This window comes from Elaeis guineensis, chromosome 11, assembly GCF_000442705.2.
Source record: "Elaeis guineensis isolate ETL-2024a chromosome 11, EG11, whole genome shotgun sequence".
NCBI classification, from domain to species: domain Eukaryota; kingdom Viridiplantae; phylum Streptophyta; class Magnoliopsida; order Arecales; family Arecaceae; genus Elaeis; species Elaeis guineensis.
The window spans coordinates 31,023,856-31,043,791 of record NC_026003.2 but is presented as its reverse complement, the minus strand read 5'-3'; positions in this window follow the sequence as shown (position 1 = coordinate 31,043,791).

Below are 19,936 nucleotides of genomic sequence, written 5' to 3'. Positions count from 1 at the left end.
AACGATCTAAAACATATAAAAATACATGCATAATCTAATTTAAATCTAAAATATATATCATATATAATTTTTTATTTGCTGTTCATCTTTATAAAAATATCACAGTCGGCACCCTTACACATCATAAGAGAGAACCCATCGAATAGGCAAGAGAGGACTTTAATCCCTTCATCATCTTATGATCGGATGGCCATGGTGATTATTTCAATTTGATTACTAAGCTATTAAAAATTTAATCTAACATATCACATATGTAATCAATTAAAATCAATTTTAATTATCTTTCACATATCAAACATATGAACAATAACTTTGAATCTATGCATGTAATAAAAATTTTAACAATTATACTAGATCCAAAATAAATCTTAATTAATATTTTTAGATCTAAAATAATTTTAAATCTGAAAAATTTATGATTTATTTTAGATTTAAAATAATTTTAGATCTAAAATAATTTTATAATTATATTACAATATGTAGAAAAATTAGATCTAACCTTAATCGATGCTCGACATCATTCTAAGACAACCATTAAGCATAACAGGGTTATGTCAGGATAACCTTATTTCAAAATCAGTAGATCATCAAATTAACCTTCAGATATGATTTCTACAGATTAAATTTTAGATCTGAGATGTTTGCAAATTCATATCAAAACCTATGATCTGATACCACTGTTAGAAAATCGTTACGATTTCATATGTGAGTCAAAAATTTTCTAAGCATCTAAATAATGAAAGTAAATTAATTAAAATATTTTTAATTAAACCATGTATCAGATCTAATCTAAAAATGATAGTTAGGATCTTGATATGAATATTCAATCATGATCTAAAATCTAAAAGAAAAAATAATCATTAGTGAAAATAAATCAGAGATCAGATCTCCATACCTTTGAATCTATGGATGTCTGGAGTTCTAATCATAGCCGCACACACGTTCAACCTCTGCTGGTATCCACATAGAGATATCTGATCAGAGCACTGAGATCATCGGTATGCTAGCACCTTGCAGATCTCGCTCCTCATCCTTGGATCTAGATCTCTTCTTCCAGATCATGAAGAAGGAGATCACTATGCGAACTTTTTCGCACAGATCTGATAGGATCTAATCCAGATCATCATGAAGAGAAGAAGAACCCTTCTTCTTCTCTTTTTCTCTCTCTTTTCTCTTCTTAGATCTGATCACCATCAGATCTGGGCATTGGATGTGAAGGGAAGAAAGAAGGGAGGCATTGGGAAGGAGATTTTTGATGTAAGAAAGAAGACTCCACACCTTAGCACACGCCACCCTTTTTCTCTAATTTTTTTGTCGCACCTCTACAATGCCTTCATGCCCCCTAGGAGATAAGATCAGATCTTATCAAAATAGGAAAGAATGGTGTGGAAAGAATGGAAAGGAATAAGTGGTGCGCTAAAAAGAAAATGCATGAGATATCTCATGCCAACTTTTAGCGCACACCCATCTTTTCCCAGAATTTTATTGCACAAAAAAATTCTTCCATGCCCCAACAAATCAGATTAGGATGTTCTCTTGATAAGGCATCTATTCAAATCAAATTTGGACAGCGTAAGATCATTCAGGGGTTTCATGCATGCATTTCAAAATTTTCAACGGAAGAATATTTGATTAAACTATTTAATCTATAAATATATGTATAAGATCTGATCTTAAAACTCTTACAAATAGATTTATAATATAAATTTATATGCATAAAAATTTGAATCTAATATTACAAATGTTTGAACAAGAGCAGCAATTAGTGATAGTCGATACGTTTGAATCTAATAATCTACCACTTCTAAGGTTTCAAACCCAATACCTGAGTGTGGATAGTCAATCTCCATAATTGAGAATGTAGATCTGGAAGTTCTCTCTAGTTGCTCATAGCTGCATAAGCATCCGACCTTTATGGATGGTCCACACAAAGTTCTCGGATCGATCAGCCCTCTACGAGAGTACTAGCTCTCACAGTCGGCTTCTGATGGCAGATCCGATTTGATGGCTTCCTTCGATCACCTCGAACCTTTTTGATGTTAAAGATGGATCAAAAGAGATATCAGATGGTGGAGAAAAATATGATAAAGACTCTCTTCTCTTTGATTTTTCTCTCACCCAAAATTCTAGAACAGTTCTAAATCGCTCACCCGAGAGGAGATCAGTCTCCTCTTTTGTTCATGCCAAGGAAGAAGAAAACCCACCCAAACCTCATGCCCCAAAGAAGTATGTTTGACCCTCTTTCTCTCTAATATCTCATGATGAAAAGCTCTCTTAGTTTGGCACATAAAATTATTGTCTTTTTTTAATTATCGCACAAACCAGATAAGACAGGATAAGGGCTGGAGTTTGTTGCAATTCAAACCATTTAAAATTTTAATTTGACTCCAAATTTTTCTCACCCTTATCTAACTTAAAGAGAGACTTACCAAAAAAAATTAAAAATAAAAAACTATCAGAAAGACTTCCTTTTCTCACACACAATGAGCCCCTTCAAAAATAGCTAACGTGTGGAAGGATATGAATAAAGTTTTAAGTTGAAATTCAAATCATTTTGAATTCAAATCAAAACCAACCAATTTCTATCCTTAATAGGTGACAAAAGAATGATAATTTTTTAATTTTCTTATATATAAATTATTTTTTATGGTGAGAAAAGGTGTGAGAAAATTTGGGTGGCGCAAGGGAGAGAGTCCCACTTATTTGGGACTCTAGGATTTAACCAATTGGATTTCTTTCAAACCCAATCTAATTAGATTCAAATAAAATATGATGAACCTAATCTAATTATACTTTTATAATCTTAATTAAATTTAATCAAATTAATAAATTAATTGAGCCATAGATCCGATCAAATCAGGATCATTTCTCTCTAACCGATTAGGTCATCTCATAACCTAATCAGACTTGATCTGATTGAATCTAATTCAATCAAACTTGATCCAGACTTTAATTCTCAATCAAATTAAGCTAATTAGTAATCTAATAATCAATTAATCCTCTATTAATGATAGAGTCTAAGTCTAGTGGGACTCTTCTCTAGAGTCTCCGTCCAGTGGGACTCTTCAACAAAGTCTCTATCCAGTGGGACTCTTCACTATAGTCTCCATCCACTGAGACTCTTCAGATTAGCCAAAGCACAGTAAGTTGCTTGCAAGTCACCATGGTCATCTCACTTATACCCATATCCTTTCAGAGTGACTTTTGATAGTAGAGTGCTCCGGAGTTAGTTATGTTCAGCAAAATGTACTCCTATATTTCATCTGTATGCCATACCAACGTCTCCATGCTCTTTGGTTAAGAGGACGACCAACGATATATGGCACACAATGATCTACACTTGATATGTCTATCATCTTAGTAATAGCATATCATTTGATCGCGAACTCATTTAAGGACTAAATGATAAATCCTCCTTTATCGATTTAAAATAGTCCTAAAGATTTTCATCATAACATAGATGTTCGATATAGAAGATGTACAAGCTTATGATAAAAATTACTAAATAAATATTTTATTAATTAATTCATATACAATTACATCAAATAGCACAACCGTTAACAGACTGATGATTGATTTTGAAACATATTTCCCAACAACTCCATTTATACTAAAGCTAATTGGTACAGTATCGCATACCCATCATCATTTTATGATCTTCAAACTCTTTTACTATAAGGGCTTTAGTTAATGGGTCGGTTAGATTCTCCTTTCCATCGATCTTCTAAAGGTTGATGTCACCTCGATCCATGATTTCTTAGACCAGATGGTAGCGACATAGAATGTGCTTGGTCCGCTGATGTGACTTCGATTCTTTTGCTTGAGCAGTGGCGCCAGTGCTGTTACAATACAACAAAATGGGGCCATCAAGAAAGGGTGCCATTTCGAGCTTGTTAATAAATTTTTGTAACCCCACAGTTGTTGGAAAATATGTCCGAAAAGCCAATCATCAAACTGTTGACGGTGGAGCAACCAAGCATTGTAATTGATTTGTTAATAAATAAAATATATTTGGCATTTTCATCATAAGCTTTCATTTTAATGAACTCCGTTGTTATGATGAAGTCCTTAGGACTATTCAGATTCGATAAAGAGAGGATTTATCGATTAGTCCTTAAAACTGTTCATGATCAAATGATAGCTGTTAATAAGGACGACAACTTCTATTGAGCATATGTCGCTGTAGGCCATATGGGTTGGTTGTCCTCTTAACCAAGGAGTGTGAAGACACTGGTATGGCATACAGGTGAGATGTAAGGGTATATCATCATTAAACGTGACCAACTCTAGAGCATTCTACTGTCGAGAATGTCTCTGATGGGATATAGGTATAAGTGCCCTTAGACCTGAGATCACCTCATGACTTGCAAGCAACTCACTGTGCTTTGATACTGGACTAACTGAATTTTTAATTCAGTGACAGAAGGCTTCTAGGCATAGTCAAGTACTTATGAAGTTAGAGTATGATCGAGATGGGATTGACCACTCCAAGAGTTGGAGAAGAATGAGTCACTGTATTTCAATTTAGCAAAATCTTGGCCAGGATAATCCATCAGATGGATTTGATATTTTGAAATACAATGTGGACAACCTGATCAGAGTTGACAGTTGAACTCTGGTGTCCTATGATCATTTTGGTCAAGGGGATGATTATATGAAACTATATCTGCATGGGTTCTAAGGATGTTCTACACATTCGACCTATCCGATGTCGGTACCATGCTAGATGGCCTTTGATTGTATAAAATTTATTCTATACTCGACTTAGGTTCACCTATGAGGTCAACTTAGATTCATGATCGATCGGATGGTTGATCAATGATTAAGAATCATTTAGGGTTAAATGATCAATACGATTGACATTTACTAGTGCAGTGTTCGAGGATCGATTAGCAATTTGATTGCTAATACTTAATTTGATTAAGCCAATGGCTAATAGATATAATTGAATTAATTTATTAATTTAGTTTGGCTTGATTGGATCAAGTCCATTGGTTTATTGGTAAGCCAAGTGCAGAAAAAATATCCTAGTTCAATAGGACTTGGTCAACCTAATTCTTAATTGATTAAAATTAATCAGATTTAATCTAATTATCTGATTAATTAGTTTTAATAGTTAAGACTATTTTAATTGTTATCTAATTTTGGTTGATTTGTTTGAAAATCAATTAAACAAGTCATAAAGATAATCAGTAAGACTAGGATTCCACTTGGCCACATAAGCCCCCCCATGCCCTCTCTCTTATTCCAGCCAATCCCTATTTGTGTGACAAAGCATCTCCAGGTCTTCCATTCAAAGGTTCTCTCTTCTTTCTACATGAAAGTGGTTGTGGATCAAATCAAAGTAGGATAAGTTTGGATTTCAAATTTATGAGATAGGTTTTAGAAATCCAAAACTCTTTCCTTTTTGCATCGAATTACTCCAAATTTTTTTAAATTTTTTGTGGCTTTTATGGCAACTTGTACACCCTTTGCTAGTGGTCCATGGCAAAATAAGGAGGAGGAGCCCAAGAGTTGGGCGCCCCTATCTTGCATGTTTGGATAAGCCTTGATTAGGTATTTGACCTAGAAAAGGACTTATCATATCTTCTTTAAAAATGGTTTTTTATAATTTTGAATAAAAGAGTTTGAGAGGCCTTTGGGGCATCCAAAAATTAGAGAGAAGACCTTTGGGTCGTGGAGATTAATAGACACAGATAGGGTGTCTAGGAGAGAGTAAAGAGAAGAAGAAGAGGGTCTTCTTCTAGGGTTGTTAGTTTCATCTCTTCCTCCTCCATCTTGAGTTTCTGAGAGTGTCTCAGATCTGAAACTCCTCCTTCTACTTCTCATCTTTGAAGAGTCCAAATCAAGAAGGGAGCACCTGATCACCATCGAAGAAGGTTCAGTGCAGTACTAGCACGTGCTGATTTCTGAAGCAGGACTTCTGTCGAGATTCGTGGGTCTGTGGATGACTCCTAGACGGATGCATGTGAGTTGCAAATATCCTCAAGCCTGGATCAGCAAGGTTAGATATTAACTTGCAGGTAATAGATCTGATCTATTGTTTGTTACATACATTAAATGTAGCATAGAAACATGTTGATATGATCACATGTAGTTCATGCTCCATATATTTTAATTTTGATTTAATACTATGTAATAATCATGTAATAGAATCTTAGATTAAGATTCTCTAGTTTTAAAATAAATTTTATTTATTTTAGTCTTTCGCTGCTTGATTTTGAAAAAGTTTCAAATCTAACCCTGAAACCCAAGATCTGGTTCTTACATTGGATCAGAGCTAGGTTGTATTTACATATTATTTATACATGCTTAGATTATTTCTTAGATTAGATCTAATTATATCTGATTATTAAATCTAAAATTAAAATTTTAGATCAATCATGAACTGAAGTTGTCCTGCGTAAGGTTTACCCCTTACAGTGCAAAGGTTGTCCTAGTTGTGTAGATCTATCTTAATCATAAATTTGTTAGATATGATCTAGATTAAATTTATATTTATTAATTTAAAATATTTAAATCTAAAATAAAATTCTTTGTTAATAATTTTTGTGCAAAAAATTATTTAAAGTTGTTTCAATTACATGAACCTGTTTAGATTAGATCTAAAGTAGTTTCATGTTTATTTATTTGTCTTGATTATGAATCAAACATGCAATATGGTTGGTAGAATCATATTGTAAAATTATTTTAAATATGAAAATTATTTTTGAAAAGCCGAACCCAACCCTCAGCCCAAAACTTAATTAAGAATTAAGAAGTTGTTTGATTAGGTTCTAGGATTGTGAATTGAAGAACCTAAGACACAAACCATAACACATTGGGTTAATGGGTTAGTGAGAATTAGGTCCATTAATTGGGTTAGACCTATGGTTAGATTAAAGATGGACTTAATTAGAGAATTGACTAAATCTAATCAATTGTTGTCTTAGATTAGGTCAAGGATTCTCTAGATCAATTACAATAGTTGTAGTTGGTCAAGTCCATGTCTTTAACGAGAACCAAATGGACTTGATTCTTGGCTAAGCGGTCTAGCACGAACTGTTAGGTTGATCTAATCGAAACTAATTAAACCAGTTGGTGTCTAAGGTAAACCAGACCGGTGGTTTTTAATTGGGAGCCCGCTTACTGGCCATTTTATGGTGTCTAAGCAAGCTTTGGCGACCCTCCACTGATCGACTTCTTGGCCTCTTGTGAATTATATTTTGATCGATCACTTGATATTCAGCTGACCATGTCAGCTAGATCTATGTGACTGATTAGGTGGCTCCTAGACCAGTCCTTTTATGGTCTCCTTAAGCTGACTTGGTGAAGCCAGTGGAGGATATGATAAGCTGGTTATCTGACCTCATCCTCTAATTATTTAAATTTTCTAAATTATTAGGTCTTAAAATGATAAAGTTATGGAGATAACTGAGTCATAGCCTCCCATTAAGGTGTTTGATAATGAGTCATTAACTCAATAATCATTGCAGACCCAAAGGCCTGGTGCTTGTTGACTAATGAATTATCACTCATCATATGATGACTTGGAAGTTCCTTCTATGGTGGTTAGGTGAGCCAACCAAAGTTGGGCTTAATCATTGTTTGGTTAGATGCACCAAGTATGGTCATGTTATGGTTGGACCTAACCGGATCCTTTACAGGAGGCAAAGCCTACTGATTAGGTTTTGGGGAAAATTAAATTACTAGAATTATTTAGAGAACAATTGGTTGAACCTACCCTTAGATGTACATGGGTTGGCCAACCAAGTTGGGCTTGTGTGCAGTCTAAGTGGATTCAGTACCCATAAGGAATTAGGGTATTCCTCGAATTGGAGGTAGAGGCTACAATTCGAATAAAATAATGGGAGAAACTTTTGATTAAAGTCAATCTTTAGGTTTAATGATCAATTACTAATTAGTATGATTTTTTTTGCAGATATGGCACTTCCTATCGCTCCGATCATTGTTGGACAATGATAAGTTGGTGGGACCCAACTTCGGTAGCTGGTACGAAAGTTGAAGATAGTCCTGGAGCATGAACGGATCCTATATGTGATAATGGATCCTGCACCTGAGGAGCCAGCTGCCAATGCATGTGGAACAGTCAGAGACACTTACCAGAAGTGGCTCAGTGATCGGACCACGGTGTGCTGTATCATGCTGCTGCATGAGCGATGAGTTCAGTGCAGATTCGAGACGGCTCAGCCAAAGGACATGCTTCAAGTGTTGGAGGATGCCTTTGGCACACCGATGATGTGGAGAGGCACAAGACTAGTTGTGCCATCTTCAACGAAAATACGGGATGGTGCCTCTATCACTGATCATGTATTGTACATGATCGAGCTGATGGAATGATTGAGCAAGCTCGGCTTTCCTTGCATGAGCAGCTTGGGAAAGATGCAATACTGAACTCGCTGCCCAAGTCTTATCTCCCATTCCTCACTCATTATAGAATGACAAAGCCTGAAGTAAACTACCATGGGTTACTGGGGTTGCTTCAGAACTTTGAGAAGGATCACCAACTCCAAGGAGTCGGTGAACTTAGTGGGAGGTTCGTCTTCTGGTTCTCGACCTTTTAAAAAGAGAAGAAGAACAAGAAGAAGAAAGTGAAGAAGGTGCAAGTTCAGGCTGGGACATCAGCTGCCAGACCAGAAAAGATCAAGCCTGATAAGAGTCTATTCTACTGGCAAGCACCCTAGATTAGATAGTGTGTCAGATATCTACTTATGGCACTATAGGCTAGGTCATATAAACAAGAACAGAATAAACAGGTTGACTCAAGAGAGAATCCTCGAAGTCAGTGATTGTGAATCACTTCAACCTGTGAGTCCTGTCTTCTTGGTAAAATGACCAAGTCACCTTTTACTGGAAAAGGTGAGAGAGCTACTGAGCTCTTGGGCCTAGTACATACTGATGTATGCGGGCCCATGAGCAAGTGCTAGAGGTGGATATTTCTACTTCATAACTTTCACGGATGACCTATCCAGATATGGATATGTCTATCTGATGAAACATAAGTCGGATTCATTTGAAATGTTCAAACGATTCCGAAGTGAAGTAGAAAAATAAACTGGGAAGAGTATTAAAACTCTTCGATCTGATCGAGGAGGAAATATCTTTCTAGTGAGTTTCTCACATATCTAGGAGAGAATGGGATTCTCTCCCAATGGACTCCTCCAGAACACCACAGCATAATGGTGTGTCTGAAAGGAGAATCAGACTCTGTTAGACATGGTCCGATCCATGATGGGTTTTGCAGCTTGTTGATATCCTTCTGGGGATATGCACTCGAATCGGCCTGTTATCTGTTAAATAGTTCAAGTAAGTCTGTAATTAAGACTCCATATGAGATATGGAGGGCGTAAGCCAGCACTTTCACACCTTAGGGTCTGGGGTGCCCGGCCTATGTCAAACGATTAGTCACAGAAACTTGGACCTAGGTCTGACAAATGCACATTCATAGGGTACCCCAAAGAGACAAAGATATTTTTTCTACCATGCTGATGAACAAAAGGTGTTCGTCAGCCTTAAGGCAATCTTTTTAGAAAAAAAGTTCCTTGTGAAGGAACCGTGCCTCTAAGGTTGAACTTGATGAAGTTCAACAGGTAATAGGACCCGACACAATAGCTGAACCTGAAGTCGGATTTGATTAGATCAGATCTGAGCCCAATGTACTTGCTACCATTAAGGCGATCTGATAGAGTACCGGTAGTTCAGGACAGATACTATCGATTTCTTGATCCTGGAGATGGTGATTCCCATCGAACTCGATGAGAACGATGAGGATCCGATCACCTATATGGATGCAATGCAGAGATCTGATTCTGAAAAATGGCTTGAAGCCATGAAATCCGAAATGGAGTCCATGAAGGTCAACGATGTATGGACATTGGTTGACCACCTGAAGGGGTTAAACCCATTGGGTGTAAATGGGTGTTCAAAAGGAAATGGGTGCAGACGGAAAGGTGGAGACCTATAAAGTCATCTGGTTGCCAAGGGGTATCGTCAACATATGGTATTGACTATGACGAGATATTTTCTCCTATGGCAATGCTCAAATCCATTGGATAATGCTTGCAATAGCTGTCCATCTAGATTATGAGATCTGGCAAATAGATGTAAAGATAGCTTTCTGAATGGAGAGCTGACCGAAGAGGTGTATATGATACAACCTGAGGGGTTTACATCCACAGATGAGTCCAAGTGTGCAAGCTTCAGAGATCCATTTATGGATTGAAGCAACTTCTCAGAGTTGGAACATGCATTTTGATAAGGTGATCAAAATGTATGGCTTCGTTAAGAATGGAGAAGAGCCCTGCATCTATAAATGGCAAATGGTCAGTGTGGTATTCCTTGTCTTGTACGTGGATGACATTCTTAATCGAAATGACATCCCTGCACTACAGAGAATAAAAGTTTGGTTGTCATCGCAGTTCTCTAGAAGGACTTAGGTGAAGCATCCTACATCTTAGTGATGAAGATCTATGGGGATAGATATAAAAGGATGCTTGGGTTATCCCTGTCCACGTACATAGACACTGTGCTGAAGAGGTTCTGTAGGGTTTCAGAGTGGGCATGCACAGTGAAAACATAATGGATTTCAAAATTTTAATAAAGAAATCTTAAATATTAAACCCTTAAACCAGTATCTCCTTGATGATTAACAATCATATATAACATAAATTTAAGATTAAATTTAAGTTATAGAAGAATACCTGCAGCGCTTAATCCAAATTTCGGCAGAACCTCCACCAGGCGCCCAAGTGTTCGCCCTCCAACGGTGATCCACACAGGGTTATGATCAGGACACCAACTCTTTGAGATGATTCCTCCAAAATTCTCACTCTGAGAATTTTCTTGAACACCAGGACCTCAAGACGCTCTTCCTCTTCTCCTAGCCTTCACAGGCTGATAGGATTTCCAACTTCAACGAATTTCCATGATTAAACCAGAAAGAATTTTAACTTCAAAAAAATTCTTGATGCTCAAAATAAAGTTAGGAATCATACAAAATTTATTTCATCATGGAACATAGGATAAGCTCGAGGATGAGGCATCCCATCTCATGGGATGCGAAAACTATTTCTGCACACAAAAACTGCACCCACGCACAAGAAAAATTCTTGACTCGTGGAGAATTGGTTTCCTGGCTCCAAATTTTTGATACATGTAGAAAAGGCTAAAACAACTCAAATTCAAAATTTATTTGAATTAATTTGACTTTAATTAGCCCAATCTGGAATCAATTTTAAACCCTATTCGAAAAAAGGAGCTAGTTTTTTGAACATATGCTAAGCATTCATTTTGCAAACATATCTAATCCAATTAGACCCCTGATCAATACCCTTTGTGTGTGACCCATTGGGTTCCACATCTAGCCAGCAATAGGTCCGAGTTCAAGCCAATTTATTTGATTAAGAATTTAATCTAACCGATCTAGAATCCAATCGAGCTAACCCAATTTCAGCAATTAGAACTCTTTCTAATTGGTGATGGAATTAAACTCTTTAATTCGATCAAACCCATAAGACAAGATTGACATCTAGCAACGTATCATGTCTACCTAGAAGATATGAATTTTTATGGAAATACCAAAAATACCCTTCAGTGGAAAGTTATCGTGCAATTTGATCCTGCGATCTCTCTGCACCCTGAATATGACTCTGGATATGGAATGATGTCAATCTAATATCATACTCATATTTCTCTCAATCTTATATGATGATTCAATTAATAAAATATTAGAAACTCTTTCTAACTTTTATTTTGCTTTGATCAAAGGCTTCCTGAATCATCAATCGATCAGAACAAGTAGGATGCGATTTTTCCTTACTAGGAGTGATCGATTCCATGTTGACCTACTCACAAACCTCCATACACATTCTACCATATCTAGAACACCCCGTACATGACTAAGTCATGAATGAGTATGAACCAAAAAATATAGATTTATGTATACAAGGTTCTATGGTAGTCTCAGGTCAAAGGATTACATGCACAACTCCCACTATAAGAAACATCTCTTGACAGATAAGTAAATTTCATAAGATGTTTCTTAAGTCGGATCAATTCAGTGAACTCATTCTCTAATGAGCACCCACTTCTTTATATTAGTGTCTCACACAAGTGGCATATGAGATCTGCCACCCTCTCCATCGAGCATACATAGAAAGTGCTAATCTATCCAGAACATTGATCTCCTACTCAATGCTCCTATGACTAGGAATATTCTAAATCAGGATTTTTAGGATTTTAGGTCTCATAGGTATGATCTCATCATAACCCTAAACCCATTTTTCTGATTTATGGAGTTCATCATAATCATTACTAAAGTAAGATGCAACATATGATGAAAATATCTTTTATTATTTAAAGAGTCAATACATAAGTCTGAAAGATTATAAGAAAAATCCATCAAAATACAAATTTTGATTGGCTTGTAGGGCATATTCCTTTCAGATTCAGCATGGAGAATTCTAAGAAGAGCTATCTACCGATAAGCCATGAATTTCTCTCTCTAAGAAGGATTGTTCGATAACTCCTGAAGAGAGAGAGCGTATGAGTAGAGTCCCATATACTTCGGCCATGGGAACTATCATATACGCCATGACATGTACAAGACAAAATATGGTATACTCACTAGGAGTAGTGAGTAGATACCAATCTGATCCTGGAGAAAACTACTGAAAAGTGGTTAAGTCATCCTTAAGTATTTGAGAATTACTAGGACCAATGGTTGGTTTATGGCGAGTCAGACCTGAAACTTGTGGGGTTCACAGACACCAGCTTTCAATCTGACCATGATGATAGCAGAAGCGTGTCGGGTTATATCTTTACTCTAAATGATGGAGCTATCTGCTGGAAGAGTTTCAAGCAGCATACTATGGCAGACTCTGTTTGTGAAGTGGAGTACATCGCAACATCGGATGCCGCGAAGGAAGCTGTGTGGCTGAGGAAATTCATCATTGAGCTCGGAATAGCACCCTCCCTCAATGGACCAGTCCTGCTCTACTGCGATAGCACTGGCGCCATAACTCAGGAGAAGGAACCCAAAGCACACCAGCGGATGAAGCACATTTTGCACCGCTTCTATCTGATCCGGGAGATCATGGATCGAGGTGACGTTGACTTTCAGAAGATTGATGGAAAGGAGAACCTGACCGACCCCTTCACTAAAGTCCTAACAATAAAAGAGTTCGACAACCACAAGTCAAAGATGGGTATTAGATACTATGCCGAGTGGCTTTAGGACAAGTGGGAGTTGTTGGAAAATCTGTCTCAAAAGCCAATCGTCAAGCTATTGACGGTTAAGCAACCAAGCATTGTAATTGATTTATTAATAAATAAAATATATTTGATATTTTCATCATAAGCTTTCATCTTCTAACGAACTCTGTTGTTATGATGAAGTCCTTAGGACTATTCAGATTCGATAAAGAGATGGTTTATCGATTAGTCCTTAAAACTGTTCACGACCAAATGATAGGCAGTTAATAAGGACGATAGCTTCTATCGAGCATAGGTCGCTGTAGGCCATATGAGTTGGTTGTCTTCTTAACCAGGAGTGTGGAGACACTGTATGGCATACAGGTGAGATGTAAGGGTACATCATCATTGAACGTGACCAACTCCAGAGCATTCTGCTGTCGAGAATGTCTCTGATGGGATATAGGTATAAGTGTCCCTAGACTTGAGATCACTTCAGTGACTTGCAAGCAACTCACTATGCTTTGGTACTGGACTAACTGAATTTCTAATTCAGTGACGAAAGGCTTCTGGGCATAGTCAAGTACTTGCGAAGTCAGAGTGTGATCGAGATAGGATTGACCACTCCAAGAGTTGGAGAAGAATGAGTCACTGTATTTCAATTTAGCAAAACATTGGCCAAGATAATCCATCAGATAGATTTGATATTTTGAAATACAATGTGGACAACCTGATCAGAGTTGACAGTTGAACTCTGAGGTATCCTATGATTATTTTGGTCAAGAAGATGAATTATATGGAAACTATATCCGTATGGGTTCTAAGGATGTTGTTCTACACATTCGATCTATCCGGTCGTCGGGTACCATTGTTAGATGGTCACTTTGATTAGTACAGAAATTTATTCCTACACTACCAGCTTAGGTTCGAACCTATGAGGTCACACACATTAGAGTTCATCATCCGATCGGATGGTTGATCAACGATTAAGAATCATTCTAGGGTTAAAGGATCAATACGATTGACATTTAACCTAGTGTAAGTGTTACAGGAGGATCGATTAGCAATTCGATTACTAATTGGCTTAATTTGATTAAGCCAATGGGTTGAGATTAAGTCTAATTGAATATGATTTAATTAAATTTGGTTTGGGCTTGATTGGATCAAGTCCAATTGGTTTATTGGATAAGCCAAGTGCAAGAAAAAAAACTAGTCCTAGTTCAATGAGGACTTGGATCAACCTAATTTCTAATTTGATTAAAAAATTAAATCAGATTTAAATCTATTTAATATAATTAAATTAGATTCTTAATTGGGTTAAAATTTATTTTAATTAGGTTGATCTAATTTTGGTTTGATTTGGTTTGAGAAACCAAATTAAAACAAGTCATAAGATAGAATCCTAGTAAGACTAGGATTCCACTTGCCGCACATAAGCCCCCCCACGCCCTTCTCTTATTCCACACCAATCCCCTCTTATTTTGTGTGATAAAGCCCTCTCCTAGGTCTTTCTCACATCCAAAAGTCTTCCTCTCTTCTTTCATACATGGAAAGTGGTTGTGGATCAAATCAAAGTAGGAATAAGTTTGGATTTTAAATTCTATGAGATAGAGTTTTAGAAATCCAAAACTCTTTCCTTTTTGCACCGAATTTATCCAGATTTTTTTAAAGATTTTTGTGGCTTTTAGGGCATACATTGTGCACCCTTTTCTAGTGGTCCATTTCTGAAAAAAAAGAGGAGGAGCCCAAGAGTTGGGCACCCCTTATCTTGCCATCTTTGGATAAGCCTTGACTAGGTATTTGACCTAGACAAGGACTCTATCATATCTCTCTCTATAAAATGAGTTTCTTTATAAAATTTTTGCAGAACATAGAGATTTGAGAGGCCTTTGAGGCATCCAAAAATCAAAGAGAAAGACCTTTGGGTCATGGAGATATAATAGATACAAGACAGGATGTCTGGGAGAGAGTAAAGAGAAGAAGAAGAGGTTTTCTTCTAGGATTGTTAGTTTCATCTCTTTCCTTCCTCCATCTTGAGTTTTCTAAGAGCGTCTCAGATCTAAAACTCCTCCTCCTACTTCTCATCTTTGGAAGAGTCTAAATCAGAAAGATGGAGGCACCTGATCAACCATCGGATAGTACTAGCATACTATACTGATTTCCTGAAGTAGGACTTCTGATCGAGATTCGTGGGCTCGTGTGGATGACTTTTAGAGATCGGATGCATATGCAGTTTGCAACATCATCCTCAAGCCTGGATCAGCAAGGTTAGAATGTCTAACTTGCAAGATAATAGATCTAATCTATTGTTTGTTACATACATCAAATGTAGCATAGAAACATGTTGATATGATCAACATGTAGTTCACGCTCTATATATTTTAATTTTTGATTTAATACTATGTATTAATCATGTAATAGAATCTTAGATCTAAGGATTCTCTGATTTTAAAAAATAAATTTTGATTTATTTTAGTCTTCTGTTGCCTGATCTTGAAAATGTTTCAAGATCTAACCCTGAAACCCTAGATCTGGTTCCTACAACAGCTTCTTTTACAGCATCAGATGCATGATATATTCCACCTTGCGAGTAGAGTCGGCCACAGCATACTGCTTAGAACTCTTCCAACCGATTGCTCCACTATTCAGGGTATAAACATATCCCGACACGCTCTTGTTGTCATCATGATCTGACTGAAAACTAAAGTCTGTAAATCCTACAAGTTTTAAGTCAGATTCTCCACAGATAAGCCACTGATCCTTAGTATTTTTTAAATACTTAAGGATGGTCTTTACGACCTTCCAGTGGTTCTCACCTAGATTGGACTGGTATCTAGTCATTAACCCTAATGAGAATGTCACGTCCGGTCATGTACATATCATGGCATACTTAATCGATCCCACTGTCGAAGCATATAAAATTCTACTCATACATTTTTTCTCTTGAGGAGTTGTCAGATAATCACTCTTCGAGAGAGAAATTTTTTGACCTATCGAAAGATAGCCTTTCTTAAAATTCTCTATGCTAAACTTTTTCAGCACAATATCAATGTATGTTGACTGAGATAATCCAAGCAACCTTTTAGATCTATCTTTATAGATCTTCATCCCAAGGATGATGGATATTTCTCTCAAGTCCTTCATGGAGAACTGAGATGACAACTAGACTTTTATTCCTTATAATACAGGGATGTCATTTTTGATTAAGAGAATATCATCTACATACAAAATAAGAAATACTATTATCGAGTTATTTATCCACTTATATATATAGGTTTCCTCTCCATTCTTAATGAAGCCATATGTTCTGATCACTTTATCAAAATGCATATTCCAACTCTGAGATGCCTACTTAAGTTCATAACTGGACCTCTGAAGCCTACAGACCTTTGACTCATCTGTGGATATGAAACCTTCAAGTTGTATCATATACACCTCTTCTTCTAGGTCTCCATTTGGGAAGGTTATTTTCACATTCATTTGCTAGATTTTAAAGTCCAGATATGCAGCTATCGCAAGCATGATTCGAATGAACTTGAGTATTGCCACAGAAAAAAATATCACGTCATAGTCAATACCATAATGCTGACAGTAACCCTTGACAATCAGATGGGCTTTATAGGTCTCCACCTTTCCATCTGCACCCTTTTTCCTTTTGAAGACCCACTTACATCCTATGGGTTTTATCCCTTCAGGTGGGTCAACCAATTCCATATATTGTTGACTTTCATGGACTCCATTTTGGATTTCATTGCTTCCAACCACTTTCAGAGTCAGACCTCTGCATCCATCCATATAGATGATCGGATCCTCATTATTCTCATCGAGTTCAATTGGATCACCATTTCGGATCAAGAAATCGTAGTATCTATCTGGTTGACATGGTACTCTACTGGATCTCCTTAAAGATGTTTCTACAACAGGTTCTAAATTTGATCTAATCAAGTCCAATTCAATGGGTTTACTAGATTGTGTCGGTTCTTCTATCGATCGAACTTCATCAAGTTCAATCTTGAGGTATTAGTTCCTTCTCCAAGGAACTCCTTTTCTAGAAAGACTACCCTATTGCTATGAACACCTTCTGTTCGTCAGCAAGGTAGAAGTAATATCCCTTGATCTCTTTTGGATACCCTACAAATAGATACTTGTCAGACCTAGGTCCACGCTTGTCAGTTTTCAGATGTTTGACATAAGCCGGACATCCCCAAATCTTAAGGTAAGAGAGTGCTGGCTTACACCCTATCTACATCTCATGTGGTGTTTTACTTACAGACTTACTCAAAATTTTATTTAAAATATAATAAATCGACTCGAGTGCATATCTCCAAAAAGAGATCGGCAGACTTGCAAAGCCCATCATGGATCAAATCATGTCTAACAGGGTTCGATTTCTCCTTTTCGATACACCATTATGCTGTGGTATCCCAAAAGAGGTCCATTGTGAGAGAATCCCATTCTCTTCTAAGTATGTCAGAAACTCACTGGAGAGGTATTTTCCTCTTTGATAGACCGAAGAGTTTTAATACTCTTTTCAATTTATTTTTCTACTTTATTACAAAATCATTTAAATATTTCAAATGATTCTGACTTATATGTCATTAAGTAGACATCCCCATACCTCGATAGATCGTTTGTAAAAGTAATGAAATAATAATATCCACCTCTGATACTAGTGTTCATCGGTCCACATACATCAGTATGTATGAGACTTAGAACTTCACTAGCTCGCTCATCTTTTTCAGTAAAAGGTGACTTGATCATTTTCTCAAAAAGATAAGACTCACAGGTTGGAAGTGATTTACAATCACTGACTTCGAAGATTTTCTCTTGTGTCAACTTATTTATTCTATTCTTATTAACATGACCGAACCTACAGTGCCAAAGATAGATATTGAAGACATCACTAATTCTAGGATGTTTGCTGAATGTATACATTACACTAACAGGTTGTGACAATATGTAAATACCATTGTTCAACTATCTATTCATTACATTAACACCATTCATAATGATATTAATATTATTTTTTTTAATAAAATTTCATAACTGTTCATGGCCAAGAGGCCTACAGAAATTGTTGGTGCAGAATTCTGCCGACACCGGAGAAGCTGGAGTCGAGGAGATCGCGGCGCCATCGAGACCTGCAAGGAAAGTCTAAACCAGAGTTGGGGGTGCTCCAGCAAGACCCTCCGACGCTCATGTCAGTACTCTGCCTCAACAAAAATGGAGCACTCGAATGGGATTTTAGCAGAGTTTTGAGATAGAGTTTAGAGCTTAGATAAGAACGTATCTGGGGGTCTCTTTTATAGATGGAAGAGCATAACTGATTGACAGCGACATCTGTAACTGCCTGGTAGTGGGCCGTTCGGGGCCACATGAAGTTTGTTACGGAGAGTAGTGCGTCAGTGGGCCGTTCAGGACCATATGGAGTTTGTTATGGAGAGTGGAGTGGTGTTCGTTGTTGCGACTTGCCAGAGAGTGGTGGGGCCACGTGGAATCTATTATGGAGGGTAAAGTGGGGTAGTGTCCGTTGTCGCGACTTGCTAGAGAGTTCAGGTTGGATGGTTGAAGCTCGACTGGGATGTCTGATGGAGTGGAATGGCTCTCCAGTCTCAGCAATCTAAGAGAGGCTCGGATATTTTCGAGGTTGCTGACGAGTCTACTGTTGTCAGATATCTTGGGTGCTGATGCTGCAGGCGAAAGTCATCTGCTATAGAAGATCAGATGGAGACTTTCTGTTGGAGAAGTTTGGTACGAGTCTGATTGCTAGAGAAGTCTGTCTGAAATTTATCTGATATGGAAGCTCATCTGAAGATTGTCCACCGGAGAAGTCCGATTTCATAAGGAATCTGACAGAGGGTCGACCAACAGTGGGGTTCGGATGGCATTGTGGAGGTTCGTCTGCTGGAGGAGTCTTGAGGACACTATGGAAGGTCGAACGTTGGAGGAGTCCGAGATTCAATTCTATTGTAGAAGTTTGGATGGAGATCGGTTTGCCGTGGAAGCTTGGGTGGAGACTTCTTATTGTAGAAGCTCGGATGAAGTCCGCTTGCAATAGAAGTTCGAGTAAAGATCCGACTGGTGGAGCCCATCTGTTGTGGAAGTTCGTCTAGGATCACCTACTGTAGAAGTTCGAACGGAGTCCAGCTCTTGTAGGAGCTCAGATGAAATTCGAAAGGTGGGTCGACCACCATAGAAACTTGGATGGAGTCTGGTTACTGTAGAAGTCCTGCTGCTGGAGAAGCTCGGATATTGACGAAGTCTGAAAGAAGTTCGGAGTAAAGTTGATCGTGGCAGGAAGAGGTCTGGAAGGGATTCGGAGAGTAGTCGATCACTATAGAAAATCGACTGATAGTGAAGCCCAGAGAGCATTTGGAGCAGTCCGGTAGATGAATGGAGGAGCTCATTACTGGAGAAGTTCAGATGGCATGATAGGAGTTCGTCCGTTGGAGGAATCTGGAGGACACTGTGGAAGGTCGACTGCTGGAGGAGTCTGGATGGTATTATGGAAGCTCGGACAGTCGAGGAAGTTCAGAAAAATGCCGCACAAGGTCGAAAGTCGGAAGAGCCCTAGGAGGGTCGGCCTCCTACGAACTTCGGCTGGGGTTATTTTATACCCAACACCAATCTCCCTACTTTGAGTTGGGTTCCGAATGAAGGAAGTACAGAAAAATTTTTGCAGCCGAAGTTGCCTCCCTCAATTTTCGTACTCGTTGTTTCCAGATATTTTGGCGTTTGGCACTGG